Source organism: Rattus norvegicus, chromosome 16 (genome assembly GCF_021556685.1).
Source record: "Rattus norvegicus strain SHRSP/BbbUtx chromosome 16, alternate assembly SHRSP_T2T, whole genome shotgun sequence".
In the NCBI taxonomy this organism is placed as follows: domain Eukaryota; kingdom Metazoa; phylum Chordata; class Mammalia; order Rodentia; family Muridae; genus Rattus; species Rattus norvegicus.
Window position 1 is genome coordinate 28236743 of NC_141549.1, and position 8719 is coordinate 28245461.

The window sequence follows — 8719 nt, forward strand, 5'->3', positions numbered from 1 at the left end:
TAAAGCCATGGGGAAGCAGGTTCTTCCACACAATGCTGATAGGGGTGCAGAGTGGTTTAGCATCTGTGAAGAAGAGGAACTTGCTTCTCTGTAGCAGGCTGTACGCATTTGCCTTTTAACCCACATATCAGTCCCATTGCTGTAGAAAGGAAATGGCTGAGAACAGCCTGTTTAATAGCACTGAGTGGTTACTCCCACATCGCTGCTGTTTTGGAGTCATTTTCCTCTTGTTAGCATGGTTCATAGACTTTAAAACGTATCAATTATATATTAAATATTATTTTTATATTATATGTTATATGGTAAATGCTATATGTTACAAGTTACATGTATTATAGTTTATAAAACTTATGTGGTTGACTATCAGACATTATTATTAATTTATTTTTCTATTTATTTTTTTAGTGTGTGTGTGTGTGTGTGTGTGTGTGTGTGTGTGTGTGAGCATATGTGTGGAGAGCAGAGGACCCCTGTGGAAGCTGATTCTCTCCTTCTACCACCTGGGTTTTGTAGTCTGAACTCAGGATGTTAGGCTGGGTGGCAAGTATCCTTATGTGCTGAGCCATCTCACTTGCCTGGCCATCGGGTTTATTGTCTGTTTTTTAAACTGAGAGGGGTAGGGGAAAAGAAGAGAAGTGAATTGCATATAGGTATTTGTTTGGTTTTCTAGTTGTTTAACATGTGAAGGTAAATACAGTGCATTGTATACCCAACCATTTGTGGAAGGAGATTATATATTCTATAACCTCTCTCTCTTTCTCTCTCTCTCTCTCTTTCTCTCTCTCTCTCTCTCTCTCTCTCTGTGTGTGTGTGTGTGTGTGTTAACAGGCACACACATGGCACAACACTGGTGTTAAAGGATAACTTTGAGTGTTATTGCTGTCCATCTTTTTTGAGACAGCATCGACCAGACTAGCTGGCCTATGACCTTCTGAGGATTCTGTTTTTGCTTCCGTAACACCAGAATTATAGACGCATTTGGTTTTACATGGTTTGCAAATGTTTGGAATTGTTAAATGATCTAAGAAATTGTTGCCCAAAAGCCATTGCAACTTACTTGCTAGAATCAGGAGCAAACAACGTAAATGCATGGTAAAACTGTGAAGAATCAAGGAAGCTAACACTCTTCTTTAAGCAGGATAAGCCCTGGTTACTATTGGCTGAAGCACTGTGGGTAGGGACAGCACGCCCTGCGGTGTGAGTTATCCTCTATTATCCGGCCTTTCATTTTGCTCTCTGAAGTTTCTGAGGGTTTTAGAGTTAAACAAGATTTTTAATGTATTCATTTCTTCCCTTTCTTTATCTTTTTTTCCTTCTTAGTTCTAGAATAATTGCTTTTTGAAGAGAAAATGTCAAGGAGTATCAGGGGATGAAATGCTGATTACTGAGTGGTTTGGGTGCTGTGGTACATCTAAGAAATCAAAAGTCTCTGGGGAGCCTTCTCACCTTTTGTGGCCTTTACTCAAAACAAGGAATGGAAAGGTCTTGCATGATCAAACTGAATCTATCAGAGTGAGTCACATTCATGAAAATATCTTCTTGTGCTGTAGAAACAGGATATCACAGGCAGAGAAAACTAAAGTTTAATTAAGCTGTGGTATTATCCTCAGCTATGGGGATGGAAAATGGTCTGATTTCAGGCCACAGAGTCTTCTAGAACAGAAAAGCGTAGCCTGACTCAGAGGTGGAGACCAGTACAGTGGATGCTCTTACAAACAAGTTGCCTTTCTACCTCCAAAGCGCCCGCAAGTTCAGAGAAACCAATGCTAAGATTGTGTCTTCATACTTCCTCCACTCAGTCACACAACCGTGGAATCTGCCCTGACTTCAGATCAGCTGTCTGGAGCTCTAGAGCCTAACACTCCAGGCAAAGTTGAGCCTGCAAAAATCTGGAGTGTTCCCAGAAATGTATCACATTAACTGTCTTTCTTCACACTGTATTTCTTATTTTCTTATGCATAAGGACCATTTACTGATCAGTGTTTTCTTGTCAGAGAGTCCTACACCATTCCTCACTTTCCCTTCCCCATATTACAGAATATATTTTCAAGCACTAAGCCAAAATGTTTCATGAGGAGTATTTTTCTTAGATATAGAAAGAAACATCTTAAGAAATATTATATGAGAAGCTGCAGTTACTTTTTTCGGTTTCCTTACCTCTCGTCCCTTTATTGTTTAGAAATGTTTCTTCCACGGTCTCTTTCCTTCTCACCTCCCTGATACCTATGGGTGGTGCCTAATCTTTGCCTTGGATTCATCTCTTTTTAGTGCTCATATCTCTCTAGTTCGGTGGAAAGGGACCAGCAGATAGAGAGTAGATGGCACACTGATTTCCTTAATGCCACTTCATAGTGGAGCATGGATGGAATACACAGGTTCATTATGGTTCAATGAGAACTATAATTGTTTGGCAAGTTTGTCCACAACCAAACTGAATCTATCAGAGCAAACCATACTTATGAAAATATCTTCTTGTGTTGTAGAAATTTATCTCTTAAAAATATTTTATTTCTCAATTTTCAGTTTTAAGGTCCATTTAGGCAATATGGTATGGATTAGAAACATCTCAGACCTAGCAGGCTCCAAACTGCCAAACCCACATGGGTAACTGAATTCTGGGATAGTCCTGTGAGTAATGCCATAACAAGGGCTCGTGACACAAAAGTACCTTCCACAAGAGTCCATCTATGGAGAGCTTTCAAGTAGCGTACATTAATACTACAAGAGCAACACTCTCATGCAGGTTACGATTGAAGAAGTTGTCATTGTTGGCTTCAGATTGTCTCTCTCCTCCCTCTCAACAAGCCAGTGCCTTCAGGTAGACTTTCTATCTATGAGAAGAACTTCATGAATGGCCTTATGTTGCCTGAAGCTCAGTGACTTTCTTATGCCATTGACTCGACTTTGTTTTGCCACAGGCTTGTTGGATTGTCATGGGAAGTCCAAAGGGCCAAGCAATGATTGGTAGGTAAATTGTTTGCTCCATAAGCATGAAACATGGAGTTCAAATCCACAGCAATCTCATTAAACCCAGGTTGGCTTGGTAGCCATACATAATCCCAGAATTCATAATCAGGAGATTCCCTGGAGCAAACTAGATAGATAGACAGACAGACAGACTAGCAGGAACTGATGGACAAAATGGTGAGCAATCAAGGATGACATGTCAGCTTTGGGTATTTTGAGCACATAAAGACAGTTACCTCTTACACACTTATGTATTCACACACTTGTGAACATATGCACATATATGCACACACAAACATGCATGCATGCACACTCACACACAAATGTAAAGGCAAATTTCCATTAGTGTCCCCGTCCCAAAGGACATGTTACCATTTTAGTTTACTCATTCTTGTAAGCAAAAGGGAAGCACTTAGCAATAAGCAACAGCAAAGATTTGAGGCCAAAGAATTAAATAATCATATCTAGGAAGACTCACAGGGCAGTGTGTGTGTGTGTGTGTGTGTGTGTGTGTGTGTGTGTGTGTGTGCTGGAGTAGATTTTAATGGGAATGAACCCTGTACAGTCCAGGTACTTGAAACCATGGACTGAGTAGGAATATGAGGGAGGGGACCAATACCAGAAATATGGTAGCAGTTGAATGGACAGAATTTGATAAGTTTGATAAGGAGGTGAACAACAGGAAGTTGGGTGCAAAGACTCATATTTCATTCCTAATGTAGATGACTAAGAAGATGCTTCTGGAAAAATTGTTCATTGGAAGGTGGGGCTGAAATGGGTAGGGACTTTTAACCTTTCAAGTTGAGAAAAAGTGGGCTTCTGGTACAGTTGTATGAACCACCTTAGAAACTAGGTATGTTTTCAAGTTTAGGTTATACATTTGAAACTCCCTTGTGTCAAAGCAAATGCTAACATTGCAGGGAAGAGTAAGGGGATGTGAGTGGAAATCTAGGACAGTTGAGGGAAAGAGAGTTGTATAGTCACCTGGTGCATATTCCTGTGAGTGCTTGACTTGAACAGGAAACTGAGGTCACACCATGTGTTGGTGTTACTGTGGACATTAAAATATGTTTCTTTTCCTTGGTCCACAATGATATTAAGAAGAATAATAGCATCTGGAGAGTTAATTAACTCTACATTTTTACTTTGTACCAAATAACCATGCAAAGTTAGATGCTGTGTCTCAGACGGCAGTTACAGTAGTAATTATGGTGTGCAGTGATATATTTAGAAATAATAGATACTCTCTCCTTAAGCATAAAGAAGGAAAACCTATTTAATCTGTAATTTGGATTCTGTGAAATGTTGGATGAACCCTCTCTGAAACACCTCTTACTTAGAAGAAACACACACTGGTGCACACATACAAACAAGACAGCCCATCTCACTCTTGAGTCAGGTTATAATCATCTGCAAAGCTCTAAAATAGGAAGATGCACATAAAGGACTTCCCTTCACCCTGCTCCTTATTATCTGCTTCCTGGTATTCTAGGACAATGATGTGTGGACACGAGAGATGAAAGATTGAAAAATACATTTACCTTAGTTAAGTTGATCTTGACTCTGTACACCACATGACACATTTTCATAAGGAAAAGGCATGTTATGATTTCTACTATGGTATGCTTATCTTTTCAAAGTACAAGAAAAATGAAAGGATTCTGGTATTTCAAAGATAGGGAAGGACAAAATTGATGGCAGAACCATAAAAATAGCTTAGGTATCAAGCCTTTCTAAAACTTAATTTAGGTGCCAAAATTTGGTGCATTTTGATGAATAATACCATTCCATTCAAAAGATCATCTCTGCAGACAGGTGTGGACATGGAGACTTAGTCCTTTTTGGAGTGAATATCTCTAATCATGGATGCATGAAAATTCTCTTGGGTTCTACATTAATTACTAATGCCTAGGAATTTTTCAACTTCTACCCACTTAGTTGGTTACTCAGATTGTGGAACAAACAAGGGTCCCTTGGTGAGAGAGGCATAAGCAAGGTAAAGGAGATGTGTTTGTAGTAGGCAGCTTTTCCAGCCCCATCATTGACCTGGGTCTATTTTTGGTTTGGTTTCACCTTTCCATTAAAGAAGAAAGCTTTTTAGATTTTTAGATTAAAAGCTTTTTTTGACTTCTATTGCTAGGGCAACTCCAACATAACCACTCAAGATTCTGCCCAGGGTCATACACATGCTTTCAGCATTGCTCTAGGGAGCCTTTCAAAATTGGAGAAGCTGGATGTCAGTAAAACTTAAGGCCCAAACAATTCTGCACCCTGACTGTGTGATACCCTTCCTTGTTTATCCTAGAGTTACTGTCTTGGTTTCAGTGAACTTCCAGATCAAAGACCTGAGGGCACTACATCAAAGATTTGATGTCAACTGTGGTAAGAATGTCCCCCATAGGCTCATATATTTGAATGATTAAGTCATCAGGGAATGACACTACTAAAAGATTTGGATGGGGGTGGCCTTTGAGGATTCAAAAGCCTAAGCCAGGCCCAATAGCTCTCTTGCCTGTTGCCTCTGGAATTGGACATAAAATCCTCAGCAATTTCTCTAACACTATGTCTGTTGTGCATGCTTCTGAGCTTCCCACCATGATGATAATGGACTAAACCAGAGCATCTCTAAGCATTACCTAATTAAATGCTTTCTTTTATAAGAGTTGTCGTGGCCAGGGTATCTCTTCATAGCAATAGAAAAGTGACAAAGACATCACTATATCAAAGATGGAGGACAGAGAAGAATCCAGTAAAGATCATTCTTTAGCTAATGGCATCCATTTTGAATTTGGACTTACTTAGAACCTCTTCTTTTTTTGTTTTCCCCTAGGAAATGGAACTATATCATTTACTTTCTCTCCCAAAATTGCATATTCAAAAAGGACACCTGTCTAATTTAAGTAATTATAATTAGAGGAATCTTATTTCAGATTAATGGTACCACCAATAACATCCATGCCTGATTTTGGTGATGTAATGTATGTGATTTGGGGTTTAACATGGTTTGAATAAGAATAACTCCCTTAGATCCATGTATTCAAATGCTTAATTATCAGAGAATGTGAATCTTAATGGGACTGGAATGATTAGGAGGAAGTGTATCACTGGGGCTGGGCTCTGAAGTTTCAAAATCTCATACCATGTTCGTTCTCTCTTGGCTATCCCCAAGAATCAGTAGCTCTCAGCTATCCCCCCCCAAAAAATACATGCCCTATCATGATAATAATGGGCTATAATTCTGAAACTGTAAGCAAGGCCATCATTAAATGCACTCTTTTGTAATAGTTATCCTGGTCATGGTGTTTCTTCACAACAATTAAAGAGTGCTAAGGCAGGGCTTATCTTAGATGTTAGAATGTGTTAAGAGCTTGTAATATTAGTAGTGGGCAAATTAATTTTGCATACAATATGGACATAAATTATGGGACCAGAGGGTAGAGTATTAAGGGATGTGCTGTGTTTTCCTCAACTTCATATAATTCCCAACCCATTCTGCCTTGGAGTCTGGCTGTATTTGAATATAGGACCTTTAAAAATATAGCTGAGGTAAAACGAGCTAATATTTCTGGACCATAATATGGTAGCTTGTGTCCTGATAAGAATAGAGGAGAGCATAGCATCGCAGATGGAGAGCAAGGACATGAGGAAGAGTAAGGTCATCGGGAAGCCAGGGAGAGAGATCTGGAGGGATGAAACCTGTCAACACCTAGAGCCTAAATTACCATCTCCAGAACTATGTGGAAATTAATTGCTGTTGTCAGATATCTAGTATGTGTGTGCTATTCAGTCCTAGCCAATAAGCACAACCAATGGGAAAACCTAATAGGAAGCTACTATTTAAAGTACCAGGCTGTACTACCAGAGCCTTACTGTTGAGAAGAGAGGATGTGGTTTGTTTGAACTTGGAGTCTCACATTGTTACTTGGACCCAGATACTATGGTTGATGTCCCTATTCTTCATGAGAACACATCATCAGCCTTTTACTTGAGATCCTTTCCAAAGAGTGGGACAAGTCTCCCCCCAATGGCCTCTCACTTCACATTGTCTCCTCAAGTTTGTTGTTGTTTGGTTGCTTAAATGATTGTTTCAAAAAATATGTTGTATTTGGGAGGCAGATTGGCTTCATATTCATGAAATTACAAGGTCTTATGAGAATATTTTTCAATCGAAAAATAAAGCTTCCTTAGGAGAATGGTGTGGTGGCATGGCTGGATAGAGGTAAAGGCAACTCAGAGCTAGATGTCTCTTACATTGAAAGATATGTCCACTCTGACTTTTAAGCTTTGAACAGGCATTGCGCCACTGTAACATGCATGGGTCCTTCATGGCCTGGTGTTAAGAGGTTTAATTTTTTACAAGAAAAGACAAAAATCAGAGAGATGTTCATTAGGCTCAGTGTGTTAGAACATTTACTGTACAAGCAAGAAAACCTGAGTTCGGATCCCCAGCACCCAAGTTAGAGTCTAGGCCATATCCATGCACATCCTGGCAACACTACTGGGACTCAGTGGGCTATTTCCAAAAATATTTAGAAAGAATAAGATGAGGTGGAAAATATTAAAATTGGAGGGGAATACATTAAAGGGAGTCCAGAGAGGAGTGAGAAAGAGGAATGAGAGGTGTATGTGATCAAGATGCATGATATATATGTATGAGATTGACAAAGAATATTTTAAAGCTAGTTGTGGCCGTATATACATGTATAATTCCAGCAGGACTGCTGTGAAGACGGAAGATCTTAGAAGATCTACCAATCCAGCCAAAATATTGAGCTGCAAATTCACTGAGACACCCTGTCTACATAGAATGTGAAAAACGATAGCTCAAGATATGTAGTGTTCTTTTCTGACCTTCACATTCACATTCACAGACACAGGTATATACATGTGTATATACCTCATACATACATAAACATATGTACATAAATGTATACATATGACACAAGCCACACACACACACACACACACACACACACACACACACACACACACACACACTTTTAAAGAAAGGCAAAAATTCTAAACTCATTAGACAAACAAGCACTGAGAGTTCTTGTCCAGAAAAATGATCTCACATGGATGATGTATTAGTGAGTGACTCCTCTGAGGAGAAAATGCCAAGAGAGTTTATGACAGTCATGGGAGTATGATATTGGCTGTGAATCAGGTTTTTGATCTTTTCAGCTTGGCTGAGGCCAAGGAACTGCATGAATTTTCATTTTGTTGGTTAAACCAAGTTCTCTGTTTATTGTTGAAGAAGGAATCTTTAAATAGCTGCACCAGGGTGCTGGCCTAGTGGTAAATGGGAAGGCTTAGTTGCTTTCAGTTGTAGGTAAAATTCATAGCTGTTTAATCAATGCCCAGTGATCAGGACCAACCATCTGAAAGAGCAATATATTCACTGTTTAAGTATATAATTTGATAATCTTAGTCAATTATTTATGCTATTATAAAAATTGTCACCACAGCTGACTTTAGTGTTTGGTTTCTTTTACTGGTCATGTTTTGAAGTTCAACTGTGGAACAGCTAAGTTTCACTATTTCTGTTAACTAGTGTATTAACCATGGTATGAATAAAACATATTTGATACTGTCTTTATTTAATAAAATTATATTCCTCTGTTTTTTCAAAGAGTTCTATATGTATGGCTAGCATTCAGTAAGTGCCATTATTTATATAATGTCCACTCAAAGGATTATCTTTTTAATAACTAAGTTTTGGGATTCCATGGAGGCCAAGATACATGTTTAC